Below are 12,545 nucleotides of genomic sequence, written 5' to 3'. Positions count from 1 at the left end.
GAACAAAAGCATAAGGCTTTGAGGGAGTAAAGGGGACTCTTGTGTCCAGGCAAGTTAAAGAAGTCTTCCAGAAATTATCAGAACTGACAACCTGCACCGATTTGTTTCATTATATGTTTGGATTACCCCACTTAATTGAAAGGTAACTTAGTTGAAAGGACCTCAAAAATCATGTAGAGGAGGACAGAGAATGGCTAAAGTTGTAATAGTTTTAATCTAACCTTCTTTCAGTGAAATAACTTTTTCTGCTTGCTCTTCTAAGCAGCTTGCTGTGTAGAAGATTGAACCTTTATTTCCTTTTCCCTGTGGTGTACAGGAGTGTTTTAGGTGATTGTAGAACCACTTGGTGATACCACAATATGGTACTGTCTGAAGATTGTTTTTCCCTTGAAGAAGAAGATTGTATCTCTGAAAGAGTCAAAGGAAGACTTTAGACCTCAAAATATTGAGGTCTACAAGTTTGTCTTTATTTTTTTTCTAAGTGTTGCATTTACCAGTGGCCTGATCCAAAGGTTACTGAAATCAGTCTTTGTATGAATCTTGATGGACTTTTTCTCAGTGCTCTTAGAAAATTTATTTTTGGCCTCTGTTATTGAGATACCTGCATGGCTGACATGAAATTAAACCAGGCTACAGAAAGCACTTTATTTCTATCACCTGCAAGGGAAACAATGTCTTTACTCTCTGACCTTCTCAGCCCTTATTTCTGAAATCCTTCACTGCTGTACAGCAGAGTATCTGGCTGCTGTTCCTAACTAAGGGTAGTTCTCCTCTAGTGCAGAGCATGAGTTTGTCTTGGCCAAGAGGATGGAGGAAGTTTGCCCACTAGACATCACAAAAAATATCTGTGGGTCAGAAGGAGAAGGCTGTTTCAGCAGACAATAGGTGTTCAGTAAGAAACAGCCATATGGAGATTAACTGAATTTCAGAAGGTCCCCGTGGCCCTTGTGCCCATCGGTCTTTCCCCAAGAAACCCCCTCTGTGGTTTTGGAAACATGTACCTCTTGCAGCTACAAGATGCAAGAGGTCAAATGCTCTTTGAGAGCATTTCAACAGCATGTTTGGTATTTCACAGCTAGGCCAGATTCAGGTAAAAACTGAGAAGGCAGTAACAGGCTGCAGGAAGATATTTTTACAGGGGAAGAAGTCAGCAATTTAAGGTTGAAAGAACCGCTGCAGAGCAAAACAATGTCTCAAAGATGGATCTGACAGACTCCTGTTTGAATCTTTTATAGTGGTTTCTGCTGCAAATGAAGGGCAGCTTCATTTGAAGCTTCAAACATGAAATGAGCTTTGGGAGAAGTGGTACAAACTACAGAATTCATTTATAGCTTGCTTTTTCTTTAACCTACTTATTCTTCACTAAAGTATTTCAGTCTTCTGAGTACCCCTAGGCCTTGCAGAAGACTAAGTGGATCTGATAAAAAGTGAGCTCATGACAATAATGAGGTAATCCTTCTTTTCCTGTCTTTATATTTCTAATGATTCCAAAACAAATATTTAGGTTAAAAAAGCAAACAAAAAATCCCATCCCAGGCCCATAGGTGAAGCAGTCTTTCATATTTGTATTACTGCCTTGGTAACAGTTTTCCCCACACCTGTGGCTTTAATGAGGCTTGAAAAAAAAGTAGGAAAATATCAATATGCTGCTCTGTCTGAATAAAAGCATTTTGTTTTTTTTTTTTCAAATTGGTCTGGAGCCTGTTGTAGCTGATGAGCCCTTTCAGTAGGCTTTGGGTCAAACTCCAAGTTTTTTAATTTTGTGGGATGCAGGGGCGGGGGGGAGGTGAGGCGAGGGGCGAGGGCAAACGCATGTGAGTGTTTCAGGGTTGACTTTTAGGAGGGCCTTTTGCAAGAGCAAGCTGCATTAGACCCTTTCCATGGAGGACGTACTTTTCCTCCCTGCTTTAGCATACATTCATGGTAGGAGCAGCCTGTGAAGGAGCCAAAGCAGAGAAAACCCAAGACTGGGAGTGTCTTTGACCTTTTCTGCTGCTTCATAATCCCTTTCCCTTTGCACCCCAAGGTATTCATACGTCTGGGGATGATGAGTAACTGAGAGCAAGAGGGTCTTCAGTGTAGTTGATGTAATATGCTTACTTGGGTAGTTGCTTGAAACCCAGAGAAGTTGTTGGCTGTGTTTTTTTAAAAAGAAACTAAACCCTCCCCAGAAATAAGCATTTCAGCTTTTAACTGCTAAAACTTACTTTACTTGCTCTTTTATTTTTGACTGTACCTTATTTGGATGCCTGGGAAAAAATGAACAGCTTTTTGCATGTGTATGTCCTGAATTTACATTGTACAGCAGGTACTTACAATAATTGATAAAGATAAATCAGTCAACCTGTAATAATTTAAAAATAGAAATAAAAGGCCATTCCTTATTTTAATGGCCTTGTCCTTAAAGCCCTAGGTATGATTTTTTTTTTTTTTTTTTTTTTTTTAATCCAACTGAGACCAATACAGATGCTTTTGTCTCAAAATAGAGACCAAAGTACCAAATTATTGAACAGATTTCTCCTTTGAAAATGCTGTTGTTACTTGAAAATGCCATGTGTACAATGTGGCTGTCTGACTTCTCAGGAATATAAGGAAACAAGACCACGTGAAGCCTATAAACAAGGTTGTAACTTGATGTGTAAGATTTCAATGTTTATTTCAAATGTTTTGAGACTGTTGCTGTAAAGTGGTGTGTTTGCTTGCAAAAACTCCCACCCTTCAAGTGATCATATTGAATTTTGTAGCTTTTGTCATCACTTCTGTTCACACACTCTTCCACAAGTCTGAATAATGCAGTATGTTTTTAGTGTCAAAGTTGTTCCTGCTTTTTAGTCTTTAATCTACTTTTTTCCCCTACCACACAGCTATATTTTGGGGTTTTTTTCACCTCTGTTTAGTCATTCCTAGCAAGGTGCTTTTTTTTTTTTTTTTTTTTGTTTTCACCCCCACCATCATCTCCTCTGATGTGGGCCTCTGAGTTTCCCATTCTGAACTGCCACTGAGATGCATGTTTTTAACACGTTCTTGTTATCATGAAAACAATCCTTCATGGCTAATTCAGCAAAAGGGAGGAAGTGACCGGGCACTGTTTGTGTTGATGAATATGATAACTATACCAGTTTGTCATCTGACTTTATGATCTTATAGAAGTATCAGTATGTGATGCTTTTATTCAAATTCAGCCAAAAGAGATTTTTCAATAGAATAATAAATGCTCTTTGTTTCAGCCTTGGGTATCTTGCAATAGCAGCTTGTGATATTGTGATGAAAATTCTGTAGTCCAAACAGATTTAGTTCAGATCAGTGGTTGCATAGCAGATCTCCAAGGAATATTTATGAACAGATGACACCCTTACCAGAACCAGATTGACACACGAGAAGGCCTTTTCCTCCTGGAGCTGCTGTTTTTAGAGTGAGAAGTAGATGCATTTAACACTCCAATCTTCTAATCAGAAGAAGTTAGAATTTTAAAGGACCCAAGCCTTTCCCAAAGTACATAGCACAGCACTTGAATCTTCTTTTTGAGCTGGAGTTGACTGTTGAGGAGAGCCCCTCAACAGAGGCAGCTGCTATGCTGCAAACCAGTAGTCTTCAGTTCAGTAGTCTTGGCAATTTAGCCCAGTGCTTTCAGAGAGACAGTGCAAAGGACAGGTCTTAATGTAGCATAAAAAATAATAATCGTGGATCTTGCTGTTAATAGAATTTTTTGTTTCCTCTCTTTTAGGTCTTAAATACCCTTACTGCATGAGGGAAGTTTGAAAATGGCAATCATCCTGACTCCATTTCTTGAATTTTCCAATTGTTGCTGCTGGCAACAGCCCAGGACCATGCTCTGAGATGACCAGTGCTAACTCCAGAAAGGTAGGTTTGCTGTTTTTTGTGTCTTCAACACACATTCTTTGTCTGGCAATAGCCCTGTGGATGCAATGGAGAAGCAAAGAATAAGTACTGTTATACAAGATGATGGGGTGCTTTAGATCTTTAAAAGTTATGCAAGCATTTGAACTTAGTTAAGTATGTTGTTGCATTCTGTGTGGTCAGAGGAGCTTGTATATATTACTATATACTTTCCTACCAAGTTTGGTGCCCATTTGTGTATCAACCCAGGTACTCTGCCTAATCCCAAAGTCCCAAATTGTTCAGGATACAAGATCTCAAGGATGTAACTACTATACTTTTCAGTGTGTTTGCTTCAGTCACACCTACCTTTGCTGATGCTCAAATGTTTCCAGGAATAATATACAAACATAACTGCTATGCTTTGTCCCTTTTTGTTGTTGCCTTCAAGTGAGAAAAACTCTAGGATGACCAGGTACTCGCCTGCCTTTGTGGTGCTGAGGAGAACTAAAAAGGGCACTCTGAGCATGCTGCAGATATACATTGCTTCATTTTCTTTTTCCATGAGTTGAAAACTGGCCTTTGCTTTGCTTGAAATTCCATTGAGGGGACAAACTAAACAATGCTGGAATTGTGTAAGGCTTTCTTTTTAAGACTGTGGAGGTGCTGTGAATATTAATCTGCTTTCAAGTGCAGAATAAAAAAGTACTTGGACAAGTACAGAGATGTGACATCACTGAAAGATCTGTAATGTGGAAGCATGGTGCACTGATGGCAACTCTTTCCTCTCACAGTTGAGAATCCTTATCCCATGCACTCCAAGCAAAATACAGTGGAGATTTCTTTCTAGGCCATGCTTTTCTGGAGTGGATGAAGAGAAAGGCCAGTGGATAGACATTGGTCTTAGTCTAGGTACAGTGTGAGAGAATTAAGAGTCAAGAGGCAGAGAATGCAAGAGGTGTTTTCTAGCTACCATCCAAGGGTGTCTGCTTGTGTTAGGACTTGTCCAGTCTTATGAAGATGGAAAAAAAAAATTCAACTGTTTCTTCATGAAACTAAGGAAAACCAGCTGGGCTGTGCAACATACCTCACGAAAAAGTAGTGCTGAAATCAGAAATTAGTGTTAAGAGTTAGAAGGGACCTTGAGAGATAGTCCAACCCCCCCTGCCAGAGCAGGACCACCTAGTGCAGGCCACGAAGGAAGTCACCTTTCAGAGAAAGGCATCTAACCAAAGGACTGCAAAACTTACTCTATTTCTTTCTAACCTTGTGCTGAGCAATGGGAGCTCTTCTCTGACCTTGTACATAGCCATAATTTTCCAAGACAAACAAAACATAGAAGGGTGACACAAGATTGAGGGTTTATGTGGTCAAATCTGATCAAATCTTATTAGTTTGTCAAGTATTTTGTTACCTAGCTGTATAGTATTTACTTTTGTAAATTGTACTTGTGTACTCCAATTGTCTTGTGTTCTGTAAATGTGAGGAAACCTATGGTGAATATCCACAAGGACAGAGCAAGAAATGCAAGATTTCTAATTCATCAGCTTTCAGCAAAGTTGAGTAATTACAGTGTAAACAGGTGAAATACCAAATGTGACTTCACTTTTTGTTTATAATACTAAAGAGTCTACACACTTTCAAGAAATATTTACATGAAGAACACAAATAAATAAGTGGAGTGAGTATATGATTAATGCTTTTAAAATAGTAAATGTTTCCCATTTGTAACATTCTTGAAATAGATTGGCCATGTAGTCCATGTTTTTCTTCCTGCTTTACAAGGTGGTCTCTGTTTTGTTTATTTACTGTACAAATTTATGTTCAATGCCTCCTTTTCAGCTTAGGCAGGGGAGAATTTTGGTCATTAGACTGTATTAATATATGTTTAATTAAATCTTTATGCCAAAATACATATGATAAATTACTATATATGTTTAAAAGGAATGAGCAAGTTGAATAATGACAAAGCAGGAGTATGAAACTACATATGTGAGATCAAACATAACGTTGAGAAATTGACCCATGTAAGCACTGTTTCTCTCTTTAAAGATACTGCAAGCTATAATTAGCACTGCCCCAGATACATTTTATGTTCATGAGTGCATTTACTACTGCTTGATACTGTCTGCTTACTACTGTTCTTACCTGTTGCTGCTTATCTTGTATTCTGTCCAGAGTAGTGGTAAAAATATTTCTACCTGTTGGCATTTCAGCAGGTTGTAATCCTGACAGAGATGCAGTAAGGAGAAGGCAAAAAGGTAGTATCAACAGTAGGGTCTGGGAGAAGGGTTTATTAAGAAATCAGGAGTCTATAGAAGGCCAGTAGTTGTCCACAGTACACTTTCTAGTGACCATGCCATAAAAATCTTCACGCTTTGAGCAAAGTGGTGATTTCAGCAGTGTAACTAAATCCTGGTTCTGCAGAGGACAAAAGACCCACCTGTGTGTTAAGCAAGTGCTTTCCCACAGACAGGAATGTAGAATATCCTGTCCAGTTTGAACAAACACCAGGAGTTCATCATATAACTGATCAACTTTGTTTCTAGTTAGGTGGGCCTTGTTCAGAATGGCTACATCTGGGTAAGGCTTCTAATGTGAAACTTTGGGGATCTAAAATATTTAGAAGTAAGCTTGGTTACTGGCTGGCTGACAGATCAACATTTGGTCTGTGTTCTCACTGCAAAATGAAAAGTCTCAAGATTTTGAGTACCAGTTTGATACCCTTAGTGAATTGCTTCTAGCTGCTTGAAGTTATATTTTGTTTAAAAATCTTGCATTAAAAAGAGGAGCTTAGGAAGAAGCAGTTTGGTTTTGCAGGAATCCTTTGATAAGCCCAGAACCATTACACTGTGGTAATGGTCACTCAACTAAACAAGATTAGGAATTTCTTCAAACAGAAACTAAGTGCATGTTCAAAATGAGTGAATATTTACATATCTAATTAGAGCCTCCTGGACTAAACATAGGTCAACACAGGCTTTTAGTCAGATCCACTGTACTATTCTTAATTTTAGTTTTTTTAGATGAATAGGGTCATAGCTTCAGCTGGCACTGCAGTAGGATCCCTGCCTCTGCCAAGAGCCAAGTTAGGGATGTTCATGTTGTTACTATATGCCTCACTTGTAAAGAAAATTATGATATGTTGGTAGGGAATTATGGAAGATGTTGGTGGGAAGGGAGAGGAAAGATGAGCATACAAGATGGCTATTATAATTCTGCAATAGTCAGCTTTAGTATGAACCCAAATGCTGTGTCTGAATGACTTAATGTTACAGGTTGTAATTTATATAGTGAAATTAGGTGGGTTTGATTCTGTGACTCCATTAAAATAAGTCTGCATGGAGAAAAAGTGCTTTAAGATAGTGATGGGCATGATTCAGAGCTCTGAATCCTTGATTAGGTAGCTGTGGTTCAATCTGGCATGAAAAGAAGCTTCTACTCTAGTCTTTCTGTGACCTCACTTGCCCAAATCCTTCAGGTGCAAAACCTTAGAATTAAACCCTCTCAGATCTAGGTGGTGTAATTTCACTCCTTCCATATGTTCCCCCCCTCCCACAAAGTTTGTAGTGTTCACATTGAGTCTCAGACCCATCTTGCTATGGAGAGGTACAAGCCATAAAGCCCAGATTAAGGGGCTTGAAATTTCTTTTGGAGCTGTGCTGTATTTGGCAATTTCCTTTGGGGTTGGCAGAGTATTTTGGCAGTTAAGTTTTCACTCAGTTTTGCTCAGAGATTCAAGTTTAAATAAATCTGAAATGTGGAGAAGAATTACTTAGTCCACGTGAGTGAGTTTCCCATGGTTTCTGTCTGAAACAATAAATCCTTCCTCAGAGAGAGAAGGGCAAACCTCCACCTTGGTTCATCTAGAAGATTTGCAGATGCTTTTATGAACCTGGCTTTAATTTTGGGTTTGTAAGAAAGTCCTTTTCTATTTCTTCAACTCCAGTTCCAACTCGGGGCACAACCGTGACTATGTCAGAGTTAACAGGCATTTTTCTACTCTCATTTTCAAGAAAGGCAGTTTTTCCCACCCTGAAGTTCTGCCTGTTTCTATTTATTGCCCTCACAGGCCAAATACAGACTTAGTAAGTGTATTTAGTGAAACACCTATTGATTTCAAAGCTAAATTTCAAAACCTCGGGGTTCCATGCTATTACCCTCAACTCTATTAAAATTTAAAGCATATTAGCTATCAAACATACAAGTAACCCAGTGGATGACAAATTAAATTGAGGGACTGTGGCTCACTGAGGGCAAATACAGTCCTGGATCTTTTTCTTGTGTTTTTTACAAGGACTCTTTGGCTGCCTTGAAAAATCTCATGCGCACTTCCCTAGCACTTATTGTACCATCTGTACACACAGCACAGAGTGTACCCCCTAATTCTTAAAAAGAGGTCTGCTTCCCAACCCGTAGCCTGCTGTACCATGTAAACTGGAGTAAAAGATGTCTGTCTAATCGATCCTTATTTAATAAAAAGTATTATCAGTGCCTTTGAGACAGCTGTACAGTGTATGACATGGGGACGTGAGGACGTTTGCTGGCTTGTGTTAATTGGCACAGCAACGTTGTTTTTTGGTTTGGCATGCCAGATCGAAAATTGAATTTACAAAATCAAACTGTAGTGATCTACATTCCTTGATGTCCTCCCAGGTGAGCTACTGGGCTTCATGCTAATAACTTCTAAAGCAAGCAAACTTTACCTAATTATGTGCTAGTTTATTCTCCCTTGCTAAATTTTGGCAGGTTGCTTCTGTAAATTATGAAAAATAAATGTGAAATATGCAGATGTCTTTTGTTTGAAGCAGATGTTTGGTCCGCCTTGCCAGAATCTAATCAGCTGTTTCCCTGGAGTTTTTCTTTCTTTTTCCCCCTCACCCCCACTATTGTCCAAGAGCTTTATGAAAACATGAAGGGTTGGGGGAGTGTAAGAACAACAGGACACTGCTTTATAGTCTTACCTACCAGACTTCAAGGTAACTCGAGGTAGATTTTAGGCTGTTGTCTTCTCTGGCTAAAGCAACAGCAGATGTTGGCAGAGGGCCCATAAGGCCCAATATTGTCTGAGGACAGGCAGAATGCAAATGCAGCCTTGCTTGTAGTGAGAGAGGGAGGTGGTGGTGAGTTGGGAGGGAGCCAGGGAAAGCTGGCTTTGAAGTCCTGATGGTGTGGCCGAGACCCACAACTTGTGTGCTTCCTCCATGGGGAGCCTCACAGATGGGGGAGCTACAGATCTCCAGGAGCATAGTGCAGCTGTGGTAAAGGCAAGGCAGGTGGCAGGATCTTGTTCCTTCCCTGTTTCCCCAAATTGCCACCCCTCCATGCATGCCCTGTTGCTTACAGCATGGCATAAATTAGCTGCTGTTGCACCCTGTGCCGCCTGGCTGGGCTAAATGGAACCCAGCAGGGGTGTTGCAGCACTCTGGTTCCATCTCATCCAGCACTACCCAGTAGTACAGGGTCTGAATCTGCCCTTAGGGGTACTGACTGCTTGCTGCAGCCTCCTTGCTACGAGAGGTGCTGAAAATTAAGCACTTCCTAGGAGAGTCTGATCCACAGTGTACTTCATACTTTGCTCCTGGCCTGTTGTGTAGCATGACTTCCAACCCACAGCTATGCTGACATAGTAGCTTTATCTCCCTTGCTATGGCACTCTGCCCTCCCAAAAAGCATTTCTGTCTCAACAGCAGTCTTGACTAGAGGTAGATGCCAACATAAAGTGCAGAAAATGGTCCAGATGAAGATCCCTTGTACCTCAAGGACCATCTTCTCTTTTGCTACAGCTCCAGCAGGCTCATCACAAGTTAGTAATAAGAATAGTAATTATTTTTTAGTATGGTGCTGAGCAACTGCATTGCATGTTCCTTTTAAGACTTTTGCAACCCTTGATTGTGCATCGATTTAAACTTGCAGCACTCCTACAGAGCAAGTACCATTATCCCCACTTTGCTTACAGGGAAACAGATACAGAAATTGGCTGTGGAGGGGTTTTTTTTTTTTTGTTTTTTCTTTGGCTAGTTGGGTTTTTTGGGTTTTTTGTGTTTGTGGTTTTCTTAGTGGTTTCTCTTTTTTCTTCTCCAAAAGGACAGAAGATTAGTTTTGTCTTTAGAATGCTTTCCTGGGTTTTGGCATCCTGGTTTTGTTATGCCATGCCAGAGCCTCCTACTGGAAACATTTTTTGAGCTTCTAAGGGCTTTTCTTGTGGGTCAGTGTGGAGGGGAGGTGTTCCTGCTACACAGCATTGGGTTTGGCTGTGTGTTCAGAGCACTTCATTTCTGTGTGGATCTGCTGATGGTTTCCAGAACCTGCACTCTTTTGTTAGGTGCTTGAAGTTGCCTGTATTGATAATGACCAATCATCTCTAGGAACCAAAAGGTGCAAAGCAGTAGGCAAATTCTGAGCAATAAATACTTCAGTAGCATGGTACTACTTATTTTTCATTGTGGCTCAAGCACAATTCAAGAACCTGTTGTGATAGGTGCTTTGGAAGCAATTAAAATGAATGATCCTTGCCCCTGGGACACAGGTCTTGAGATTGTGGCAAGATGCTCTTTATTTGTAAATAGATTGCTGGAGGGAAAGATAATTCCATAGCCTGAGTGTTGGGTGGATTTTTTTGTTTGTTTGTTTTTGGGTTTTTTTTTCAGTAAAACTGAACGGAGAGTGTGAATCATTGCCAGATTTTTTGTAGCTTCTTTACATTTAGTATTGAAAGAATCCATTTTTGGTCCTTATGAAAGCATTTGTTTGACTGTATCAGTAAGGAGAATATTTTTTAAAAAATGAATCCTCGTAAGGCAATATAATTATATAGCCCTTTGATTATTCAAAAAAAAAAAATTGTACAAATCAAAATAAATTTGCCTGAGCAATTTAAAATAATTAACCTTTGACAAACCTCCCTCTCTGGTAATGGAATAGTAACTATATGAATAAAAGATAAGTCATGACATTCAGTGAATTAAAATATTCATCCCATAAATTACAGGGTAAGATAGCAATATAATCTACATTTTTATAACTGTAAAATATCCTGAAAAGTAGCCCCCTATATTCTTGGGTCATTTTTTTTCTGTTTCTTTGAAGTATGCAATACTTTTTGTTTGAAAATCTTCCCAGGTGATGTCAAGTTTCCACAGTGTTCACAGAGTGTGTCCCAGGCCTTTCTTCCCTGCTCCAAAAGGGAATCTTTGCCTTAACAGGAATCCAGTGCTACAAAGGGATTCTCCTGAATGGTAACAATAAGTGCAAATTATGATCCTGGGAATCTCCTGCTATATAACCAAGTACAATGCCAATAAACCAGGGGTGTAAACCACATGAGCATATGGACAAAATATGGTCTGAATGGCATGATTATGTTTCTCAGGCCATAATGAATTCATCCCAAGGTGCAACTGTACATCTGTTGTTATAGTGTTCATGATAGCAAACACTACAGTTAAGGTTGCAGTTTAACTCAAATTATAGCCACCTGTTTCCGTTCACTAACAACTTTCTTAAAAATGATTCCTTCTGGACTGGCTCACAGCAGTCCTAAAATGGTCATTTGCTTACATATTTAGTTGGGGGAAAATATGCTGGATTTATAGTGTTGGCAAGCTGAAAGATTTCTCCTCCTCCTGCCAGCCCCATCTCTCCACCTGTACTTCTCACCATTGTATTTCCTTAAAAATTAATAAACCACCCCCAGATTTTAAGGGGCTGATCCAGGTCTCACTGATTTTTGATGAATACTGCACTGGGCTTTCTGTGCCACATTTTCTGTCTGCTGGCATGGAGTAATGCTGTGCAGAAACATGTGCAAATACTGCACATAAAACTCTATCTGTTTAGAAGTTAAGAGTCTTGTTAAGAATAGTTTTCTAATACTTGTTCTCATTGTGTAGTCTGTAAGTGTTGCTCCTGTGGCATCCCATGTTTCTTTAGCTGGGATATATCCAAAGTACTGTCTTCACAAAGTAGAGACAATGTGTAGGATGCTTGAATCTTGGCAATTGATACCAACAAAGATAAATTTCTTTCCAAGAAGTTTGCCACTCAGCTGGGCAGGAAGAGGTACAGAGGAGACTATTGGCTAGTATCACAACTTTAGAAATGGCAAAAGAAATTTCAGGTCTTCAAATGTGATGTTCTCTTTCAGTCACTGTCTTAAATTCTTCATGCAAAAGTCAACTTTAGAAATGTGAACTCCAAGCTAAGGCACACAAATGTTAAAGGAGAGTCTGCTACTGATCCTTCAACAGTGATGACGTAAAACATTTTGAAGTTGATGATATAAAACATTTTGAAGTGGAAATTAATCTGAATATGATTTAGATTCAGTATTTCTAGAGCAACTTCATTTCTTAACGAGGATCATACTGCATGTTTTTGAATGTCCACTGTTGTGCTTTCACCTGAGGGGAATAAACATTCGATAGTGATTTCAGGCTTGTGGCACTGTAGGGAGTGCTGGGCTGTTCGCTGTGGGTTTTAATGTACTCCTCTCCTGACAGCTGTCTAAGTCCAAGAGGGAGATCAGACAGTGGTTCTTGAAAAGATAACTCTCCACATTATGGTCGGCTCCCTCTGAGAGGCAAATGATGATCCCAGCATGGTGCCTGAAGAGCCAAGTTAAATTCCAGGTTAATCCGTAAGGCTTGGTAAAAAAACAACATATCTGTTCCTTAAGACCTCAGAGCCTTGTTGCTGTGTTTCTCTGG

At 39.6% G+C, this 12,545-nt stretch overlaps 1 long non-coding RNA gene across 1 annotated transcript in view; it reads left to right on the top strand.

The window, feature by feature from the left end:
• Window positions 1-12,545, top strand: part of LOC139795506 (uncharacterized) — a 121,852-nt gene that overhangs the window by 21,355 nt on the left and 87,952 nt on the right. The window contains exon 2 of the long non-coding RNA XR_011725528.1: window positions 3,725-3,861. This is a non-coding gene — a long non-coding RNA (uncharacterized lncRNA). The remainder of the gene's footprint in view (window positions 1-3,724; window positions 3,862-12,545) is intronic.

Source organism: Heliangelus exortis, chromosome 3, assembly GCF_036169615.1.
Source record: "Heliangelus exortis chromosome 3, bHelExo1.hap1, whole genome shotgun sequence".
Classification (NCBI taxonomy): Eukaryota; Metazoa; Chordata; class Aves; order Apodiformes; family Trochilidae; genus Heliangelus; species Heliangelus exortis.
This window is presented reverse-complemented; position numbering and strand designations above follow the sequence as displayed.